We start from the raw sequence: 10,079 nt of genomic DNA on the forward strand, positions 1-10,079 counted from the left end.
GCACCTAGCATAGGCTCAAGTTGTACTACTCAATAAAGAACTTGGCGCAGCCCCTCTTTTTATCGACTCCAAGCCGTTGCTATTTTTATTTGACATCCATATCTATATTGTACAGGGATAATGGTAGTTGGGGCTAGTTCATCTGACGGATCGGGTACTAGTTAACCGCTCTAGTGGCAATCCGCAAAAACCTACTTCAAGATCACGTCCCCGGACATGATCTCGGGATACCGGTGTTAACTCGACAGGTGCCGCTTAAGGTCTTACCATTCCGTCGAGTCCCGACCATATTTTATCGGGTACCTAACGCGTCCGTTAGGATTTTTCTTCGTATCCGTTGATACGGATAAAAGTAGCAGTAGCGCAGTCTTCGGCGATGCCACGCCCAGCCAGAACGGATCTGGGGTCTTACCTTCGCAAATTTGCGGCATTCAGAAATTGATCGCAACTTTGGCGTTCCGAGAATATATTGTCGAGTGCCTTGTTCGGCTGATGCAATGACCAATTTTGCGGGTTCTTCTATATTTTTCTCTCGGGCTTGATGAGACAGCCGAATATATTGGTTCTTCTATATTGTCGTCAGGCACATCGCCGATGCTCTTGCTCAGAACAAATGACGAGTCAATGGACCCGAAGATTTGTCCATCCTCTTTTTTTTTTTTCTCCCCCCTTTTTTTTCTACTCCTCTTTTTTTTTTTTTTTTTTTTTTTTTAGTTTCTCCTTGATGATAATTTCGTCGAGTTCCTCCCTCAGGAAAATTTCTTCGGGTCCTATTTGAGGATAATTCTTCGGCACCTCCTTGAGTATAATTCTTTGGCACCTCCTTAAGTATAATTCTTCGGCACCTCCTTGAGGATAATTCTTCGGCACCTCCTTGAGTATAATTCTTCGGCACCTCCTTGAGTATAATTCTTCGGCACCTCCTTGAGTATAATTTCATTGGGTTCTCTTTTGGAGAAAAATTTCGTCGGGTTCTCTCACAATTTTATCGGGTTCCTCCCTGAAGAAGATTTTGTCGGGTGCTATTTTGATTTCGTCGGGTTCCTCCCTGAAGAAGATTTTGTCGGGTGCTCTTTTGATTTCGTCGGGTTCCTCCCTGAAGAATATTTTGTCGGGTTCTCTCTTGAAGAAAATTTCGTCGGGTGCTCCTTTATATACTTTGAAATTTGCTATCTCCTGCACAAATAAACAAACTTTTTCTATCTTTTCCTTGACTCTCTTTTTCGCATGCGGTGTTAGATGCTCGGATTTGATGATATGTAAAGTGAATATATGCCGCGCAGCCCCCAAGTGTCGGGTGCGACGAAAGTAAACGATAATCAACTTTGTGCAAAATAAAAGAACACTTAGCTTTTTGGACACGACGAAGTCGATGCGTGATGAAGTCTTCAAGTGTAGATAAGAAGTCGAGCTGAAGTAAAAACTACCAAATAGCGAAAGTAGATGCCGCCATATTGTTAATGAAGAAATATTCGAGCCCCCGAGCGCTTCTGGGGTGTTGTCATGATTGTTGCTTAGATGTCGTGTCACAGTTGTTACTCGCGGCGAAGTCTTTGTCGAGCCCCTGAGTATTATCTGTGTCGCCGAAAGAAGGCCATTAAGGATGAAATACTGAAGATGAAGTCCGAGATGAAGTACTTGAGATGAATCCGCGTTGAAGATTACGCCATTAACCATGAAGCATATATTGAAGATGAATCCGCTGATATCATAAAGGATGAATCCATTGACCCGAAGAAAGTAAATCCAGTCATAATCATAGAAGATGAATCCAAGATAACCATATAAGATGAATCCATTGACCCGAAGAAAATATTTCCAATAATAACCATAGAAGATGAATCCAAGATGACCATAAAAGATGAATCCATTGACCCGAAGAAAATAAACCCAGTAATATTCATAAATCCACTGACCCGGAACTGCGTCGGGTATTATTGTATTAGAAAAAACCAATTATAACCTTATAAGATGAATCCGATAAAGACAAAATCCAATAAGCCGAAGAAGATGAATCCACTGAGCCGAAGAAGATAATTTCACTAAGCCGGGGAAGATATATCCAGAGCCGGAGAAAAGAAATTCACCAAGTAACCGAGTATATTTGTGGTAACGAAGTAAAGGCGCAACCCCGAGTATTCCGGTGTGACGAAAGTAAATAATAATTGACTCTTGAAAGAGGAACACTTAGCTTTTTTATCGGGTGCGGCGGAGCCGACATGAGAGCAGGTCCTCCGACTGACGGAGTCGATGAAGCGGACGCAGCCAATGAAGTGGAACCGTGATGATATGTTTGTATTGGATGGCAAGTTTGTGACGGCGAGGTTGAGCCCCATTTAGACGAAAAATGGCGACGATACGAACGAGGTCGACAAAATTGTTTAATGTTCATCCGAAATAGTTCCGCCCTGAGGAGTCACAATACTTCGGGTGCAGAGGCGATTGCCAGATGACGTGTCGTAAGCTCCCGATAATTGTAATGATTATTTTCTTCTGATTCCTTGCCACTTCCTCAATATTGCGACGTGCGGGTAATAATCTGATCTTGCTCTGTTTGTCTTGTTCCTCATATATAATCAATATGCATGCAAAGAGTTAGCTTTTGTATTAAATAATTAATAACATGATTGATAAGAGAGAGATAGATGGGATTGGAAGGTCGGCCGTGAAACTCATGGGCTCATCAAGTGTGCTAGGCAAACCGATTGATTTGACCGGTCGGCTGCCGGCCAGGCTGTCGTACGAGCCTTTGGATTCCTTTGAAGCCTTTTCTCGCTGCTGCTACTCGTCTGCACCTTGCACGGCTTCTCGACGAATTTTGACTGGCTGCCGCGCGTTGTTGATTTACTTTGCTGGATGAAAAAACCATGGCGTGTCACCAATCAATCCATGACTAGAACGATGTCTTGCCTCATGCGTATTTTAACAATTGCTGCTGGCCACGCGAGCCCCTCCTTGTGATCCTCGCCTCGCGCCGATTTGCTTGTTAGATACTTCAACGGAGTCACGGCGAGTTTGAAGACGCCAGCGTACATGAATCAGCCAATGTCAAACTTGACGATGATGTAGAGGGATCTCGCCCAGATAACAAAATCCAGCGTCGCGATTCCCACAGACGGCGCCAATTGACGAGGGATCACCTCGGCAATGCCTACGTATTGTAGACTAGGGTTTCGGGAGAGCGACGATGGAGATTCCGGGATCGAGATTAGGCACACGACGTACCCAGCTTCGGGTCCCCTCGGTGGAGGATCCCTACGTGCTGCTAGCAATCCAGTATATGATCATATGTTTTACGTGGTGCCGCCATAGGCGGAGCTATGTTGTCTATATTCTGTCTATCTCGTTGGCCTCTTTATTTCGGGTGCCCTGGCTAGCTTTATATATGCAACCCGTCAACACCCGGATTTTTAAGTCCAGATGCCTATTATGCCGTACATCGCAATCCCAGGAATATTGTTGTTGCGAGACATAATAGTTGAATATCATAGAGTCATCATTTATTACAACACATAATCGTCTTACAAAGGTAGATCACATGATCCAATATTACAATAATAGTTGATCTACCGATCAACGAACATCACAAATAGCGGAAGCGAAGTAGTAGTGGCTATCTAATCCACAGGCCAACGCTTGACGTCGGAGCGGTCCTAGTTGTCGTAGACGTCCCGCTGTCCATCTTCCTCGCATCGCTGTTCACCTTCATAGTCTGGCCATTTGAATAGCCAGGGACAAGCCATGAGTACTTTTAAAGTACTCGCAAACTAATACTAGTGTAAGCACCATCAATTATAGTAAGGGGATACTAAGCTCTAGGTTTATTTGCATAAAGCCAAGTTTATTTCATAAACATTTTAGAAAAGACTCTTCATCTGCTAAACTAACTCAAGTGGGAACATTAGTGTCATTCCCACAACTCTGTTGTGATTCAATTCAAAGTCACCATTCACCTTTCAAAATTCAAGTCCCAAGTCATATGTCACATTTTTGAAAATGGTCTGATGACGGAACAAGCATGGCCTTTCCAACCGTCCATAACCGTGGACACGGCTATTCGAATAGTTCTACACTCGCGCAGGTCGTACACTTGGGCCACAATATTTGCAATAATCCGTCGTGGTTAATCGGCCCTGATTTACCATACTCCGTATGCGGACTACCAACCATAACCTTTCACTTACATACTCTAGTATAGGCACCTCTCCCCATGAGCTTGGCCTCCCGGTGAAAACCGCAAGTCAACCCGGGAACCGCACAGGCTTGGGCCGGACATTCACCTCATTCCACGTCATATCGCATCGTTTTGTTTGTTGTGGAGGCAGCCCTCGGCCTAACCCCGATGACGCTTGTTAGAGGGAACCCATACTAAAGCACATAAATTTCTAGTTAAGCCCTTACCCATATTGGGTATTGTGGGGGTACTTTTAAAATTGGAATGGTATCGCATCCGAACCCAACCATCAGTTTTCGTAAAATTCACCAAGTCATTCACAAGTCATATTCACCTTCAAAATCTTTCAATAGAATGAATCATCATTCCAAGGTTTTCAAAGTCATTTCATTTCACATGATCCCATCTAGAGTAGTCAATTTTATTTGTTTAGCACTAGCAACTAGTCATGAGGGGTGCTAAGCAACTTGTATTGCTCTAGGCTAAGTTTGATACTCTTGTTCTAATCTATATCTAAACCAAGTGAAATCATGAATCAAAAAGTAAGCTTTGATAAACCAAAGTCCAAAAACTTGTAAGGTAAAAACTTGGGATAGGATCATTAAGCATAAATAAAAGGGGGATGAGGCCTTGCTCTTGTAGAGCTTTGCCTTAGGGTATCTTGCAAGAATATTAGCTTGCCTTGAGTGGTGATGTGATCAAAGTTTTCTTCTTCTTCCTCTTGGTAGAATACCTCCTCCTCTTGATAGTCTCCGGTACTAGCGTCTATACACGAATACGAGGATACAATCACCAAACAACACTTAAGTAATCCTAATTAGCCTTAATGGCTCACACAATGATCTAGCATTACTACTTAACATTTATCACAAGATTATACTAGGGTTTCCTTATTTAGTAATAGGAAAATAATTTCCTCTCATTGAAAATGGAGTTAGGTTTTCTCTTTAGTTTGTGAGAAAATAATTTCCTCTCATTGAATCTTCTTAAGATTTAATTTCTCTTATGAATAAAATATGACCTAGGTTGACTAAAGTCAACCTCTTCATACTTATCATTTGGGAAAATGATTTAAATGAGGTTCCATACCTCATGTAATTTAATACTAACATGGTAGTGATTTGATGCCACCAAATAATTCAATATGAGGTTATATAGACTATGATTACTACCTCATGTTGAATTACTTTAGAACAAGATTTAAATGAGAGGAATATCTCTCATATGAGTTAACACATAATTGTAACTAATTTTAAAGGACTATTATTGAGGTGATTTAATATTCTTAAAATAACCAGGGATGATCCCATGTTGACCAAGGTCAACACTTCACACTTATTATTTGAGAAAAGTGATTTAAATGAGATTCATCATCTCATGTGATTTAAATAACTAGTGCAATTTAAATACTATGTTGATTTAAATTCTACAAGTGAGCAAGTATGAGACTAAGTATTTAAAGGTCAACACATTACTTCATAATACTGGTGAGAATGATTTAAATGAGGTGCTACACCTCATAGATTTAAAATCCTAAAATTTGCTATAGTTTAAATGGACTAGTATGGACTACATAGCCAATATTTTGATCTAGTCCATGATCATACAAACAACCTGTCTATATTATTGCATAATCAATTAGAGGACATCAATTGTGATTTATTAGAGTTGGAATCAACTCAAAATCATTTATAGATAATTTCTAATATTTATTTGAAGTCGAAAAGTCCCTGCCTTGTTATTTTTATCATTTAAATTTAGTTTCGAATTTGGACATGAGGCCAGTGCCATTATTTAGATAATTTCATGATCTTTCCAAATATATAAAATTTGCTAAATTTGGTTCAGTAGATTTTAAACTATTTAATTTTGAAGTTGGCAGCAGTATTGAATTTTAACTAAATAGATTAAATGGTTTTTGAATCAATGGGCCACGCGGGAAAATAAACGGGCTAACCAATTTAAACTAACTGGGCCGGCCCAACTCACGTTCACCACGCAGCGGGCCAGCTGACATGTGAGGGGCCACTGTCGCTGGCTGTTAAAACAAACGAAACGGTACGAGCGATAGGATCCGTTAGATCGTAACCCGATCGAACGGCCGAGAGGCTTCGTCGTCTCCGACGAGATGCCGGCGTGCCGGCGGCGTACCTAGGGGGTCGGAGGGAGCTGTGAGCCGCCGGCGGTCGATGGCGAGGGTCGAGGCGACGTTGGCAAGGTGGTAGAGGCTTCTGGCACAGCTGGCGGAGCTTGGGGAGGCGGGGATCGATGGCGAGGATCTGCGGGCTCCGGCGGCTCCGAGCTTCGAATTGGGGCGACTCCGGCGAGTTCTAGTGAAATTGATTGGTGGGGAAATGATCGAGTGAGAAGAGAGGAGTGGATGGGATGCGGGGAGAAGGCGCCGATCATCTCCTTTTATAGGGTCGCATGGTGGCCGTGGTGTGCCGTGAAGGGTCGATCATGGCGCGGCGTCTACGGCGTGCGAAGAGGCAGGCTAGGATGCGCGTCGTGTAGGCGACGGCTAGACGATGCTAGCGCGCTTGATGGCGAGCCAAATGATGGCCTCGTGGCGTCCCGGCGACAGGTGGTGTACGCGCAGCACCGGCGCGGCAGGTCGGCGATCATGGCGACGGCTAGATGGTTCCCGCGAGCCTAGTTGGTTGTCTAGCATGGTTCGGGTGCGGTGTAGGGCGCGGGTGCACGAGAAGAGAGGGAGGGATGGACGAGCGCGTCCGAGCACGGTGGCGTCCCGGCGCGTCCAGGGTGCCGCTGGTGCACGCCCGGCGTGGCCGCCGTGGTGATCACGCGTGTCCAGTGGCGTTGTCGTGTTCTCTTTAACCTGGGACGATGTCTAGTGTGTTCAGCAGAGAGAGGGGAGCTAGTTTGGCAAGGTTATGTAGAGAGGAGAGGGCCAGGGTAGGGTTGAGCATGAGCATGTCCATCATGGCCGGCATGGTGGAGTTTTTGCTCATTGGCTTCACCTTTTGCAGGGCTGCAGGGCATAGGATGATGCGAGAGGGTACCAGTAGCACAATGATCAGTGGATAGAAAGTGATTTAGGCAAAAGTCCGTGAGGTTAATAGCATGTATTGAAAATCTGGAACAATGCCTGCCATGTGTTTGTGAAAATGGCCGCATGAAATTTTATTTGGATTTTTGTAATTCTTTTTGGTGGAGCTCACTTATATAAATAAAATGATTGAATGGTGGTGGTGGTGTCCATTTTGGTGAAGATTTGCAAAGTTTCAAAAAGTGGGTTATCTTCACATAGATTCAAAGTCTCCACTTGTCCCTCGTCTTTCCGGTCAACCTAGTCAACATTAGCAGAGATGGTCAACATGGAAGTTGTTGACCTTGACATGGTCTTGGATGACATGGTCATAGTTGACTAAGTTTGGTTTGAGAGTTGAGAAATACAAAGTGGTAAAGTGGGGAACATTTTATAAAGTGACAAAATGACCATTATCACATGTATGTTGATATTTTGATTTCCTTTGATTTGATTCTTGATCCAATGATGCAATTGTGTTAGTTTATCATATTGAAGTATTTTAGAAGCAAGGAAGCAAGCAATTATGGCTTTGGTGAAGGATTTGCATTTTTGGCATATGGTGTGTGTGAGTAAAAATGGAAATTCTTCACCATTTGAATTCTCTCTATTGGATTTGACTTTGGTTGACTCTAATGTGGTTCTTATGAGTTGAGAAACATTTTAAGAGCATTGAATCCAATTCATTTGGTCTTGCTCAAAGATTTGCAAATTTGGCCTTAATACATAGGAGATGAGGTGTCAAATTTTACTAAACTTGTAAATGGTTGATCTTGCTTCACTTGGGCATGGGCTAGGGTCCCTTTAGTGTTATATTAGGTTTAGAGAGGATCTCACACCATTTGGTCAAAGTTTAGAGACCTAGGTCAATGTTTGGTGAAATGCCTATGTGTCACATATGCTTTTATGCATATGTGGTATTTTATTTTTAATTTGACTTGGTTTGACCCAATTGGTTTTGTTGAATGTTGAAATGATATATGAAGGTAATCCAATCATTCACAACAAGTCCTAGGGTCAATTTTCTTAAATTCACAAATGTGCTATTTTAATCTCATATGCCTCTATGGCATTGTTTTGTTTCTTTTTATTTTCTTTAGTTTCATCTTGGAAATGATTTAAGAAGTACTATATAAGGTTAATGAAGCATTTCCAATCCTCTAAATAAAGTGGAAAAATCTAGGGTAAAGATCTATAATTTTAGCCATAGGCACCTATGCCTTTTTCTTATTTAATTTCTTTTTATTTCATTTTAACTAGGATGATGAAAAGAGGGGTGAGGTTTAGGGTTTAAGTTTATTTCAAACTACTATAACAATCAATCATCGCAATAGCACAAGAATTAAACAAGATCACTATGTATCATACTTCATTTAATAAAAGTTTTTTGTTGGTTCCAAAATTTGGAACTAGGGGAAATTCATTTGTTTTGTTTTGAAATTTTTGGGATGTTACAAACCCTTCCCCCTTAAACAAATCTCGTCCCGAGATTTTAAGAAAAGTTAGGTTCCTAAGAGAGATTGAGCATTTTATTTACAGGAAGACATACTTGGCATGGTCTCGTGGTGCTTCCCGAGCTTCAAGTGGCAGCTCATGTGGTAGAGGTGGCCGTTGTTGTTGTTCTGGTTCCTTCTACCGGCGAAGCGACGCTGTTGTTGAGCAGGTGCTGCGGTATTGGCGGCAATCTTGGCAAGCTTCTTGGGGCACTCATTGGAGTAGTGGCCCACAACTCCACATTCATAGCAGTTGATCGTGGACTTGTCCTTGGGGTTGACGGGAGCGGTGTTGCTTCCAGTTATTGGGGCAGTGTTGACGTTGGTGTTGTTCCCATTGTTGTTTCGTTGTTGGGGTTGTTGTTGTTGTGGTGGCTATTGTTGTTGTTGTTGTTGTTGTTGCCTCCGGGCTTCGGGGTCCTCCGTTGTTGTTGGCGTAGTTGGGGCGATAAGTCCGAGCGGGTGGCCCGTTGTTTCGGGGGTGAATCCTCCAGAGGAGTTATTGCGGTACTTCGGGTATGGTGGGGTCCACTCTGGTTCATCATTCCGCGCTTGCGGTTCTCATTGGCCTCGATGCAGCCTTTCCTTCCATCTCGTATGGCTGAGTCTACGAGGGCTTCGAGGTCAGCGAACGGAATGTTCACTAACACGCTTGCATCTCGTCATGCAGTCCGCTCCGAAATCTTTCCTTCCTCTTCTCGTTGGTGTCGGTCTCATCCGGGCGTACCTTGACAGAGTGAGAAACCCGTCGCGGTATTCCACCACGGACATCCTTCCTTGTTTGAGTTCACGGAACTCGTCTCTCATTTTCTTGATCAGTCCTTGGGGCACATGATATTTGCTAAACTTCAGCTTGAAGTCTTCCCAGTGTCATCATCTCGTCCCGCATTCATTGCACGGGCACTTGTCCACCAGGCTCGGCAGGTCCCGACGGTAGTGGGTGGCGAACGATACTTTTCTCGCGGCTTCAACTCCCGCAACTTCGAGGTTGTTCTCCATGGTCCGGAGCCGCCATCGCATCAAGGGGCTCTTCAGTCTTGTTGAATACCGGAGGGTTGGTGTGCTGAAAGTTCTTCAGCTTTGATCCAGGGTGATCATTGTTTCCGTGGCCTTGATTGTTCTGAGCTATCTGTTGCAGTGCAGCTATGTTGGCTTGGCGTTCAGCTCTCTCGGCTTCTCGGTCTGCCATCATCGTCTCGCAGCAGTTGCATCATGGCATCTTGGGTGGTGTTGCGGGTTGGTGGGGCCATCCGAACATTGAGGTAGATGATAAGATAAGAGGGAAGTTTCTATGGTTTGTTTTGTTAAAGTTTAAAAAGTTCATAATATTGAAAACTTGAGTAGTGTTGCGGGTAAAAACCAA

The sequence above is a fragment of the Lolium rigidum genome, chromosome 7 (genome assembly GCF_022539505.1).
Source record: "Lolium rigidum isolate FL_2022 chromosome 7, APGP_CSIRO_Lrig_0.1, whole genome shotgun sequence".
NCBI lineage: Eukaryota > Viridiplantae > Streptophyta > Magnoliopsida > Poales > Poaceae > Lolium > Lolium rigidum.